General features: G+C 37.1%; 1 long non-coding RNA gene across 2 annotated transcripts in view; it reads right to left on the bottom strand.

Annotated features, from left to right (window-relative positions):
• LOC135419057 (uncharacterized) overlaps positions 1 to 12,851 on the bottom strand; it is a 39,322-nt gene that overhangs the window by 23,991 nt on the left and 2,480 nt on the right. The window contains exon 2 of one of the 2 annotated variants that reach the window (XR_010432812.1): positions 8,219 to 8,356. The exons of the other annotated variant lie outside the window; for it this stretch is intronic. This is a non-coding gene — a long non-coding RNA (uncharacterized LOC135419057). The remainder of the gene's footprint in view (positions 1 to 8,218; positions 8,357 to 12,851) is intronic. 2 annotated transcript variants of the gene reach the window in all.

Here is a 12,851-nt window from a genome sequence, read left to right as displayed (position 1 = left end):
ACAATGTTTACATTACATGCGATACATTTGCCGTGTAGCTTTTGCAAATGAACATTTGTAATTTTCTAAAAGCCACAGACTGTAAGTCAAGAACAGATGTCACAGACTTGAATCCCTACCATCGAGTACTAAGGTATGAAAGAATTAACCAAATATAGTAAAAAATATCACATAATTGCATATTGAATTTATCTCACATATGCTGTGGGATACCAAACATGTATGTAACGCATTCATTTTATGCATACAACATGTATTTCTTAGATACTGGTTATCTTCTTTTAATCAACAAATTCAGTGTCGAGACAAAGTTGCCTGTTTTCACTAACACACATAGCTGAACATAGTTATCTAAAACTCTTTTTTCTACGTAGCCTTTTCTTCAACATTTCTACTGTGTTTTGCTGCTCAGTCTGCCAGTTCTCTGATCATTTTTGCTCACTGCGGAGTCAATATACATGCACGCATCTATGTGTGGATTGGGAGCCAGACAACTTGTGGAACATAAAAGATGTGCTCACCAGGTAACTAACACACAGGTGGGGTAACACAGAGCTGCAAATGCAAACGCCTCACATGACTGTGTGCAGGAGGGGAGTTTCAAATAAACTCTGTAACTGTGGGGGTTTTATCCCTCTGTAGGTTCCACCGAGTTTGTGACATTCTGTTGTGGCTGTTATTCAAAAAAAAACAAAACACAAACCCTGCTAGAATACAGACATTTTTCACATTCAAAAGAAGAGCAGATTATTACAAGTTATTTCAAACTACTTGAGCTGGAATTACTCTGGTTTTTATGGCCATTTTTACCTAGGCAAGACAGCAGATCAATACAGTATGTCTGTTTGTTAAAAGACCTCAGATAAAAGAAGATAGCAGGCATTTTTTTAGAAAAAGGATGGGTTATTTAGGAAGTTGTGAAAAAGTGTAAAAACTTGTGGCATATAAGCAAAATTGTGCTAGAAAGCTTCATTTCTTCACTAAACTGCACCAGAATTTCAGAGCTGATCTGGGATTATGCTATAAAATCCAACATTCCCTCAATTACTGAAACACAGCGATTGTATAAATTTGAGCATTATGTTATGCATTACCACTAGTATCCCTCTCTTTTTTGGACAGCACAACAAATGTACCGTCAGTAGATACAACTCACAGAGCCAACCAAATGTTTGCTGCTACAACACGTGTGGAGCTGGTAATGGCCAATACCACTTGATCCTGCATACCATCAGCCAAAATAGCCAGTGGTGCTGCCAGACTCAAAATACGTCACTATGTCCTTCTGATAATACAAAAGGACAGGAGTCCCACAAATTCAGATCTGTGATCCTTCTGAAACAGATGGAAATTGACGGGGAAATTATCACAAAATTTGATTTGAGTCAGTTGAACCAACTGAATCATAACAAACCTAAACGGCCAATTGACGTATATTCCCCTGCCTTTTTGTCATAGACAGGAACAATCTATCTTTATTCACTGCATATATAGTTACTGGTGTGAGGGTTTGATGACAAGCTATTCCTTAGAGCACATAGCAAATTCTAGGTGAATATATTTGTGCTAAACTGCAACACTGTAGAGCAATCTGAACCCAGAACGACAAGTGTCACTTGCAAGTGCCCGTTGTCCTTATAAAGCCCAGTGCAACGTTCAGCCATAGAGCTTTTGATCCACAGGATCTGGTCTGTGACTCACATAGGAATTTGACATATTCATATTTTACTTTGCTGTAAGTACCTTGATTGAGGTTTCTGAGGTTAAAAAAAAAAATTAGGAGAGTGACATATTTGACTGGCATTAGTCCATGATTCACTCATCCCTGTCAGCACCTCAGAACTCCCACTTCCCAATGCCATATCTGTGTTCAGTGTCTATTAGGGAGTCTATGTGGGCATGACTGGACAATGACCTGACGATATTCAATATAGAAGCCACAGTTGATTGGCATATATTTATGCTAAGGTAGTCACATAAATAAAGTATTAAATCCTTAGCAGCACACACATTCCTGGTTTCAGATTATATATCAGTGAAGTAACTGCATGAATGCTGGGTCAGATGTACAGTGACTATAAATCAGCAGATCTCTGCAGCTTTCTGAACAGGTTTGGAGATCTAGAAGAACTGACAATCTGACTTGAAACATGTAATAGGTAAAAGCAGCTGTTACAGGTAAGAATCCACTTCTAAAATATTAAAGGAGAAATTTACATAATTGTCTCCAAAGATATATTGCCTGATTAATACTATCTGAAGACACAGTTCTTGCCCTAAACAGGTATTCTAATCTAAGATGCAAATGAACAGAGATAAAGGAAAATACGGGAAAATATTGTACTGGATAAATTTAATAAAATAAAATCTTCAAGTTTTGCAGTCTTTTCAGTATTAGTGGCAACTTCTCGCTAAGAGAAGTTTGAATAAAGAGGATGGGAAGATCACGCATTTGTTCTGGCCAAAATTTAATCTTGAGTCAAAACCAAAAAGCCTCAAGCCACTGTCAAAGCAAAGCTGTCACCCCAAGCCACTTCCAACTGTCAAAACATTTCTGTGATTGTGTTTAAAGTAACTGGTAATGGCCTGCCCAGATTTTGTACCCCAAAAATGTTCCCCTAAAATAAAGCAATTAACCCCCTCTGCCTAAAACTCTTTGGCATAGGAAATAATGAATTGACAATAATGAGGTGTCAGTAATTAGGTTATTTTTTGATCCCAAGCTAATCCAAACTGCTGGAAGATCAGTCCCTAATGTGCCAAATAAGTCCCACCTCTCTCAACTTTGAGAGAACAAAAGGAGAACAAGCATGAAAATTGAGGTGTGAGATTTGCACAGAACCAAATCCCATGAATGAATCCAGAAAATCATAAAAACCGTAAAAAATTGGAAATTATGTATACAGAGCCACAGGGTGGATTTTAAGCACTTTCAATCCTAAGTTTACTTCCGTTTGCTGAAATCACTCTCACTTAGTATGAAACTTCTTTCAACACGCATATTGTGCCTGAAACAACAAAAAGCAGTAGCTTGGCCAAGTTTCCTAACAGATCTGGGGATAAGACCACAAAGCTTTAGTCTACAGGGAAAAGCAGTTGACTTGGCAAGTCTGTCTGTGGCATGCTGACCTTTCTTTCAGAAAAGGTCACAGTGGAGTCAGGTTCCTGAACTTCCCAGGGATTCTGTAGCTCTAAAGCTAGGATCTTTTAGACTATGGCATCATGATAGCCTAAAGCAACATGAATTAATAAGCCTTTTTTTAAATTCCCACAAAACCTTTTCAGAAGTTTAGGAGCAATCAGGAGTGATACCAGTCCAGTTCTTGGTGATCAGCAACTGAGACATTGCTGAAAAGCACTGTAAGAACACACAAAACCATCTGCACGTAGGTGAAAGGCTGAAGGTTCCTGTGTCTGTGTGAGGAGGTCTGATTGTCTGATGTCTGCTCTGAGCACAATTATGGGAATTTAGCCTACGGTGCTACCAAGCTGCCTTCTTTTTGTTACATTCAATGCAGTGAAAAACAAACAAACAAAAAAGGCAGTGAATTTTTTCCCCAATGATTTTTAGTGTAAAAATAGCACACTACACACCTTGGACTGCAGGAATTAAGTTCTAAGCCATGGCAGATTCAAATAAATTGATTTGCTAAATGAATAAATAGAAACCCTTGAGTTACACAGCATTTTAAGTACGAGAATGACTGACTGAAACAGGTTTAACACTGATACTAGGTTAAATCTTAAATTAGGTGTGCAAAGCTTTTCTTTTTTTCAGGGTGTGGCTCACACGTGGAATGAACAAACCAGTTTTTAAAGAGGTAAAACACCCACAATTAGAACGATTATTTTAAAGAATCATAGAATAACTCAGATACAGAGTTGTAGATGCTGTAAGAAAATAATCACATTATTATTCATTCCAAAGGAGCGATAGCTGCTTACACTGCTGAACTGCATCATCATTCCTTTGGTTTAAATTATTTCAAATTTTCTAAAAAGTGCATTTATATTATGTACTTTATATAACTTATCTTCTTATCTTTGGTTTCTTTTTTTTAAAGATACATCTTTTTAATGGTTTAAATAAGGCAGAAGAAACTGCATGAAAGGACTCCCTTTCTGAAATGAAAAAGTTGCTCAGTTTTGAGGGAAAAAAATCATTTAGGGGCAGGTGGATTAGACGAACTCAAGAGGTACCTTCCAACATGAACAATTCTGTGATTCCCTGAGAGTTATTTTTATATATTATATGTTATATACCTTATATATTATAGACACAATATTTTATTTATACATATTAAATATATTTATTTCTATTAAACATACAGTATTTTATTAAGTATTGTGTAATTATTATACATTGTATTTATATATTCTATATTCTATGTATCATGCAAATCAAATAAAATTAAAGAACAGACAATGTGGTCCTTTCTCTTTAAATAAAGTTACAAACTTAAAAATGTGCTAGCAAAGAAAAAGAGTAAGAGAGAAAAATAGATGTTTCTGTGTTCTTGATTATTTTTACAGCACACTCTGCAATTCAATGTGCATAGTGACGACAGAGAAGTAACTACTATGACTCTTAGTACTGCAATTCCTTATGCAAAATAGATCACTCATATGTGTCTATATCTGTGTCTATATATGACAAACCAATCCTAATATAATACTGGTTCATTTGTATTTATCATTCTGCATGCAACCACACCTTTCTACCTATTCGGAAGGTCATGAACACTGCATAAGGGGGGCATTCAAAGATTTTGGAAAGAGAGACTGCAACTGTTTTCCAATCAAGTATTAACACCAGGCTGTCCAGGCTGGACAGAAACTGAGTAATCACACGCCCTTCGCAGGTGGAGCGTGGGAGGTGAAATCCACAGTCAGTGAATGAGGTTGCTGGGCAAGACACACGCGCGCGCACACACACACACACACACTCCCACGCCGCAGCTGCTACTGCTGCTCCTGTCAATAGCCCTACCCTCTGAATGAGAAAGGCTTCCTACAAAGGTGAGCTGATTCAGCTGCACAAAGGTTTAAGGGCAGTTTTACTAATTATTTGCTGAATTACAGATATCTTCTATTAAATAATGGCAGCAACTCAGCTGCCTTCAGCTGGAACAGGAGTGGACTCCTAAGAACTGCCACCTGCTCTCTTGAATCAATGACTAAACTTGTGCTGACTTCAATCACCCTAGAACAAACAGACCTTTAAACCTGAGGCTTTCCCTCAAACAAAAATGGACTCAAATCAGCAGCTGTTTTGCTCGTAAAGGCTCCTGTATGAACTTCCAATTGCTAAAAACAGCCCCATGACACACACAGATGCATATTGGCGCTGCCCATCATCTATCCAGTGTCTGTACTGACATGTGGTTTTGAAAAGGATCTAAACACCTCTGAGGAGCTGAGCTTTTGCTCATCATCTTCCTCCTGGAGAGTATCAGGAAACATGAAGATATATGTGTATTTTCCCCTGCACATGAAACTAATTGTTCTAAACCTTGTTATTTGTTGGCACCCAGCCAACAGTCAGAAACGTGACATGGTAACTTTTAATCTAGGTTTTGCTTGTATTTTTGTACAACAGGAAAGAGGAAAAATGTAGTAACAAACATCAAAATAACTAATAAAATCAAAACAATAATAGTCCCTTCTGTTATGCTTTTCTTAATTGAACAGTAAATTACTACAGAAGACATACAACCTTTTGACTGGGGATCTGTGTCTCACAAAAATCAGGGCAGTCAATGAACAAATCAACCTCAACCAACTCCCATATGTGAAGCACATCAGTTCTCTAGTAAATTTGTTAAAAAACACTAAAAAAAAGGGTTTCAGGAAGATCTGATATGAATACTGTGAAGATTCCTGGGAAATATGCACTTCAGAAATATTTAAATTTCTTAAACATTATGACATTAACACTGGTGAATCATTATAAATACTTATGAATGACTAGGGGATTATATGTGTTGCTCACCACAACTGGTGATGTAGATCGGCCTATGGTTCCAAGAACATTAATGTGGGGACCATTTTATGTTTTGCTTCCCCAAAAGACTTTACTCCATCGTTCCTCTAACACAGTTTATTTCCCTTTCATTAAGCGCTACGCAAAAGAACTTACAACGTTTCATTCCTTGCTACTGCTGAAATGCAACCCCTGAAGGCCCCCAACTTTGCTGATCTCTAAATTACCTCGCAGGAGGTGACAGAAGCCATGGACAAAAACCACACAATTATGCAGCCAACCACAGGGAAGCAAAACTGGTTTGGCTGATTATCATGGGCCTAATGAAGCTGGTGGCTGGGAGTGGCTGACATTTCAGGATTGGTCAGCACATATACACGGAACAACCTTTTATATGCTGTGGCACAGGTAAGTGCCCTCAATACTGGTCTGACTCTGTAAATACATCCTTCATGGCAATACACAACTATTGGGGTTATTACCATTTGGCATTTTATAAATACCACAAGACACACAGCTTTGATACTTTATACACACTTTATACAAGCTGCAATGCCTGAGTGTATCTTATTCTAGGGAAATGGAACTGCCTACAACAATGATTTGGAGATATCCCAGCTCAGAAGCTGGGCAGTAGAGGTAGATAACCTCTACAGATCAGAGGGACAAGATGGAGCTGAACCTCACTGGGATGCTGAAAGGTCTCTCACTAATCTGACCTGTACATCAAATAAATAACAGTAATCTAATGAAAGACCTTACAATCATTTGTAGGCTACAGATTGTCTATGAAAGTTCTTTTAGGCTCTTTCCTTTGCACCTAAAATCTTTTTATTTTAACCTAATAGGATATATAGGAACTTATATTAAAAGCTCTTTTATCATCTATTTGTTTCCCAAATATTATAAATTGCATAGTATTTACAGTTGAATTTATATTGTACTGTTGTAAGCACTTATTTTTCCCTTCAAATCCTACATAAATTGCTAGCCTTATTAACTCAAGGCCAAATAGCAAATCTTCAGCATATTTATCTTTTATACTCCTTTTTTTCATACTCTGAGATACATCAATTGTAATAGTGGAAATCTGTATACAACCAATAGTATTGTTTCAGAGGTACTGATGTAACAGAACTAGAGCAAAAACGGAAGTTCTTATTTATACCAAGGCTTTATGTATTTTTAATGTTCATGGTCTAATTCATAAATCAGCCTTAGAGTGTTGTTTTCCTTTCTTTTCCTTTATGAAGTTACAAGACTGGCACATTCGATGGGGGATTAAAAGAGAACTCCAAGATGAATTATTCAGGAGAGCAAACAATATTCTTTTCTAAAGAAAAATTACAGCTTTTAGAAATACAATGCAGTATGTGCAGAGCCTGTGTAAAAACAGGAAAGCAAGGAAATAAGAATGAAATAAATGACTAGTTTTGAAACAAAAATATTATTTCTGATACCAAAATGATTTGCCTATATTTACTCAAGTGAAACATGAATTCAGACACGTAGGGTGAAATGCTGCCCCTGTTAGTGACAAAACACTTACTGACTTGAGGGGGACCAGGATTTCACCCCATCAGTGTAAAATATTTATAGTTACTTCTAATCCATTTTAGGCATTAAATTGAAAAAATTTTGTTACTTTTCTTTATGTTTTGTTACTTTTCTTTGCTCCTTCTTTTTGGGAAAAAAATAGGAACATAAGGTGGCTATTTGGACCAGATGATCGTTGTAGGTCCCTTCCAACTGAAATAATTCTACTTTCTATTCTACTCTATTCTATTCTATTCTATTCTATTCTATTCTATTCCATTCTATTCTATTCTATTCTATTCTATTCTATTCTATTCTATTCTATTCTATTCTATTCCTTGAGTTTATTTATCCTAAAACCTGTTTTGGCTTTATACTTTCAAAATTCTTATGAAAGAACAAACTCTTCTGCACTCAACAGAGGAATTCCTTTTGCCACAGATGCATGGGAAAATCATGTGTTAAGAAGGATAGATTTCAGAGAAGGGGTCTGGTCTTCAAAAGCTCTCAGAATATTACAAAATAAAAAGGTGCCACTCCATTTGCCATGGAGAATATAAAAGCTAGAGTAAATGACTGTGCTAGGCTCTGGGCTGCTGTGCCTGGTCAGCTCCTTGCATCTAATCTAGATAACCATAAATTGTAAAATAATAATTCAGGCTGACAAAACTGCATATTAATATAAGTAATGTACTGTACCTAAGGATCCTTGCCAGCAGTCTCATTTAGCAGGAGGATATAAAACTGAGATATCCTTGCTCTTCAAGTCCTTGGTTGAGGGAGAGGTTGAAGAAGCAGAAGAAAATTCACATCTCTGTCGCCCCTGGCATTCCAGTTCTATATTGGAAAATCATAAATCATCTCAGATTTTTTTCAAGAACTAGGTAAAATATTTCAAACACTCACATTCAAAACTTGTGGTTTTGCTCGCTCTACTCCATATTAGGCTATTAAGTGTATTTACAGAAGATAGCTGTCAAGAGCTAAACGGGTCCTTACAGGACCAGACCAAGCACAGTGACTAAGCTGAGGTAAAGGTCTTTATTTTCTGCCTGAATGAACTGATCTAACAGGGACTGAGTGCTTTCCTTGCTTTCCCCTCACCCATACAGCACAAAGGAGCTTGGAGGTGGACAAAACCAGCTAGGTACTGCATTGGCAGAAGGGGGTAGCAAATGTCACCCAGTAGCTAATTAACTGTCGTGAAAGAACAGAGGAATAGTGTCTCTAAGGCAGTTTTTCTTTGACTTATTCGGCCTGCGATGACCACAATTGGGGTTACACTACCTTATGAACCACTGTTTGAACAAGGGCACAGTCTATTTAAAGGCTTGAAACAACACTAAGTGTTGTCAGAATACATATTGGTTATCTGCCCACATTACTATTTTATCAATTAATGTCATTTTACCACAAATTTTGCACAATTTGGTGTTTTCTTTATAGCACCATTTCCTAGAATCAGATGATTCTGTAATTATTTAAAAAAGAAAAAGTTTCTAGCCCAGTGGTTTGCATAGTAAACCTTTCATTTATTAACTAAAAGAATCTCAAATATCCCCAGATTTTAGGAAAAAAATCTAATTTTCTGTGTGTCTGGATTTTTCCATACTTCTGCTGTACCAGCTGTCTGGGCTTTCCTGTGCAACAAGGATATTGATCTCAGAGAATCATCTGTAAGTCTTCCCAGGAAAAAGTTTAGAGCTGGCTCTATGCTTTCTATCTCTAGGAGGTGAAAAAAAAATTGCAATCTGGATTTACTGGGAAAAAAAGAAGCCATGGCAGAACCTCCTCGGCAACTAAATGAGGGATTTTAACTGCAAGTAGTACATGGAGAGGACTGATGCATTTTACTGATGATGTAGACACAGCAAGTCTTGACAAGCTCTGATCATGACAGTGATGCCACCACACACATAGTGATGAAAGAAACACAGCAGCAGACAACAAGGAGAAGAATGCCATCTAATAAGAGAAAACTGCAGCCACAAGAAAACACAGATTAAAACACCAGACTTCCATGTCTGACCCATCCACACATTCTGAAAATGACTGGAGCTGGTGCTAAGGATGGCAGAACATTTTGAATGAGTCAAAGAAGCTGTGGCATGAAGAAGACCTCAAAACATTTTTAGTTGGTTTTGACTTGTGGCAGTATTTGGGTACTCTTGCATTTTCCTCAGACACAGATGGGTTACAAAGCACCGACAATGACAAGGTCGAGAGCATGGACATTTAACCAGCTGCAATTATCCTACTAAGATGCTTCACAGCTCACATCTGGAGCTGGAACAGTGACCTAGCATCATGGTAATGCTGTCCTGAAACTCTGTCAAAGCAGAACTGTGTACTCAACTACTAAGCTGGAAGCAGTACCTCACATTGTTTAGCTGTACCGGTGCATCATTAGAGAACACTGCCAGTCTCTCTTAAAGGATCCCTGCAGCCTCGATTGAAAGAAAGGTGAAAACAGAGACAGGAATGCTAAAGATTCTAAAACAGGAAAACCAACATTGACCAATGAGTAAGACTTTGTCATTCCTTTTGACTACTGTTTCCATAGGTTTCATACACAGCAAAAGAGGAGTTTAAGGTGCACAACAACTCTACAGTCACACACTTGGAAAATTTGCTTTCCTTGCTCTCTCAGTCAAATCATCCTCACTGAAAGTTCCTTGCAAATTTCTGCCTATAATTAAATGAAAAACACAAAACTCCATTTGAAATCCGTATCAAAATGCAGTACTGTACAAAACAGGATATTTAGCAAAAATACAACATAAGCCTGTATCCCATGATAATCAATAGATAATGCCATGTAAATACATAGCAGAACTGAGGGCCAATATTCACTGAGTGGCTTTCCCAAAACATCTACAGAACTGAATTAAACCACAAAACTAACATTAGTAAAAGTAGTCACAAAGATTAGTATTTGTGAGATCAGAACAATTTCCCCTTGGACCCAGCAAAGCCCTTAAACATATCCTGAATTATAAACAAGTGAGTAATACCATCCCTATGCGACAAGCTGCTTAAATACAACGGGAATGCTTAAGTGTTCTGCTACACAGGGATGCCATTACTCACATACTTAATGATAAGCACGTGCTTATTACTTAACGTTTTATGTTGCCATGCCTAAAAAGAAGCATACAACTAATTAATGTACAATTATGAGAGTCCACACCCCCAGATCTTACTGCATAAAAGAGAAGAGAATACAGAGAAGAGATAAAAAAGCAGTAGAGTGACATCTTTGAAATGAAATGTAAATCGAATCTGCCTGAATATTTTACAGGTGATCAGTTTGAATGATGACAGATTCAGCCTTATTTCACACTAGCTTGAAAGAGGAAAAATAGTCCACTTTTTTGGCATAGTCTTCCCTTTTTTTTCCCCTGTGTGTTTTGACACTTGATCTGTACAAGATATCCACAAAGTGCTCTTCACAGATGCATTTTGTTAATTAGCTATATGCTGTTTTTCAAAATCTGTAGACTAAACAGCAGATTTGGTATGCAAAAGGCATCTTGACATGTCCTGAATGCACTCCAATATTATTTAAGCAGATGTAGCAAGTCACACTACAAGATTTTCACGATATTCCAATTTATTTTCACATCAGTAACTGCTTCTGCAATTTTAATTTGTATTAATATTTTCTGCATTGTCCCAGCAAAGACAGACTTAATGAAACCAAGGAAATGAGCAAAAATATTTGTGGTTTTCTCCGGACTCGTCTATGAAGTATTTAGATGCAACTTTCTTCAGCAGGGAAATTTTACAGTCATATACATTGAAAGTCCATTTTCAACATAACTAGGAAAGTAGGAATTAACATTTTCAAGTTTTTGCCTGTGAAAAAACCCATGTATGCAAATAAAAGATGCACCAGAGTATTTTCTTCTAAGTAGGTTACAATGTTGTCACTCTACAGAGATTTTGATAGCCTATCTCTACAGCCTCTGATCTGTACTTTGGGATCACTGCACAACTTTAGAAATACAGTCTTCTATAAAAGGGAATAAAACATGCCAGCCTTGGCACAGATTGTCTGCAGCAGCAAAGTCAGTAAGTAAAATGAAAAAAAAATCATAGTTATATTAAATGCAATACACTAGGCTTCATTTTAATGTAGCCCACTGCAAGAGGGTTATTACTGCACCTCTTGCTTAAGAAGAGCTCCTCACAATTTCAGGAGGACTAGAGCATAAATTAGAATTTTAAGGGTTTTTTTCAGTGTTTCAATCCTGTCCCCACTAGAAAAAGTATACAGATAATCACTACCTACTTTCTGCATATAAATCTAAGCCAATACACGAATATGTTGTTAGACTGAGGGCAAAATGCTCAGCCCTAAACTCTGATCTTCCAGCCATTCCTTGCTCAGTGTTTCACTTGATGCCAATTCCAATGCCACTTCCAAAACTTATTCTTTATTGCTGTTCAAGCCTTTTTCCTTGATGGGATGAAAGAATAGCATATCATCTAGTCCACATTTTTGCACATACAATATTTTGCAAAGTCCAAAATTTGTATATCTTTTGTTTGTTTCTTCTCTTTGGGGGGATGTTGCTCAGCCTGTATTAATAACTACTAAGTTCCTTCTAGAACTGGCCTTTCAGATTACCTTTCTTTATTATAGAAACTGCAAGGCTTTCTTCTCTAATGTTTTCAGGCACTACATCTTATATCTTTGCTTGCCACTGGGTTTCCTCCATATTATAAGATCACTTTACAATTACTGAATCTCCCCTTTTTTCCTTCTGATTAAATTTATTAGTTCTTTTTGTTCCCTTTACCTTAGTCTTAGCCTTTCAAGTTTGCCAAAATTCTCCTGGGGACAAGAAAAAAGAACTCACTTGTTTTTGTGAAGAAAGGACTAGAATACAAGAGAGAAGATGGATTACAGACATGTTTTAGACATGTAGGGCATCTGCTGGTTTGGTAGCCTCATAGGACTTTCCATGGAAAGGAATTACCCAGTAGTTTCTCCTTCTTTTCCACATGCCTATTATGTAAAAGGATGATGTGAAGTGCTTGACTGAGCTCTTACACCAAGAGCTTATGAAACTTTTCCTCACTTAACTACATTACATTTTTTCAAATTAAATTGATATTCTACAGAAAGTCTACTGCATTTATCAGCCTAAACTTTCAGCCTATCACGCTGACACTCCACAGGTGTTGGGATTTTTTTCTTCTGAGTTGTAAGGAATATGGAATTTGGGCTTTAATCTAAGCGTACTAGATTCGCCAGTTCTTAAGCCTTTGGGGTTTTTTTTTTCCCAGAATGAGATCTTCTGGGCTTGTTTCTTGCTTCTCTTAA

Source organism: Pseudopipra pipra, chromosome 1 (assembly GCF_036250125.1).
Source record: "Pseudopipra pipra isolate bDixPip1 chromosome 1, bDixPip1.hap1, whole genome shotgun sequence".
NCBI lineage: Eukaryota > Metazoa > Chordata > Aves > Passeriformes > Pipridae > Pseudopipra > Pseudopipra pipra.
The sequence above is the reverse complement of the archived record's forward strand: the minus strand, read 5'-3'. Positions and strand labels throughout refer to the sequence as shown.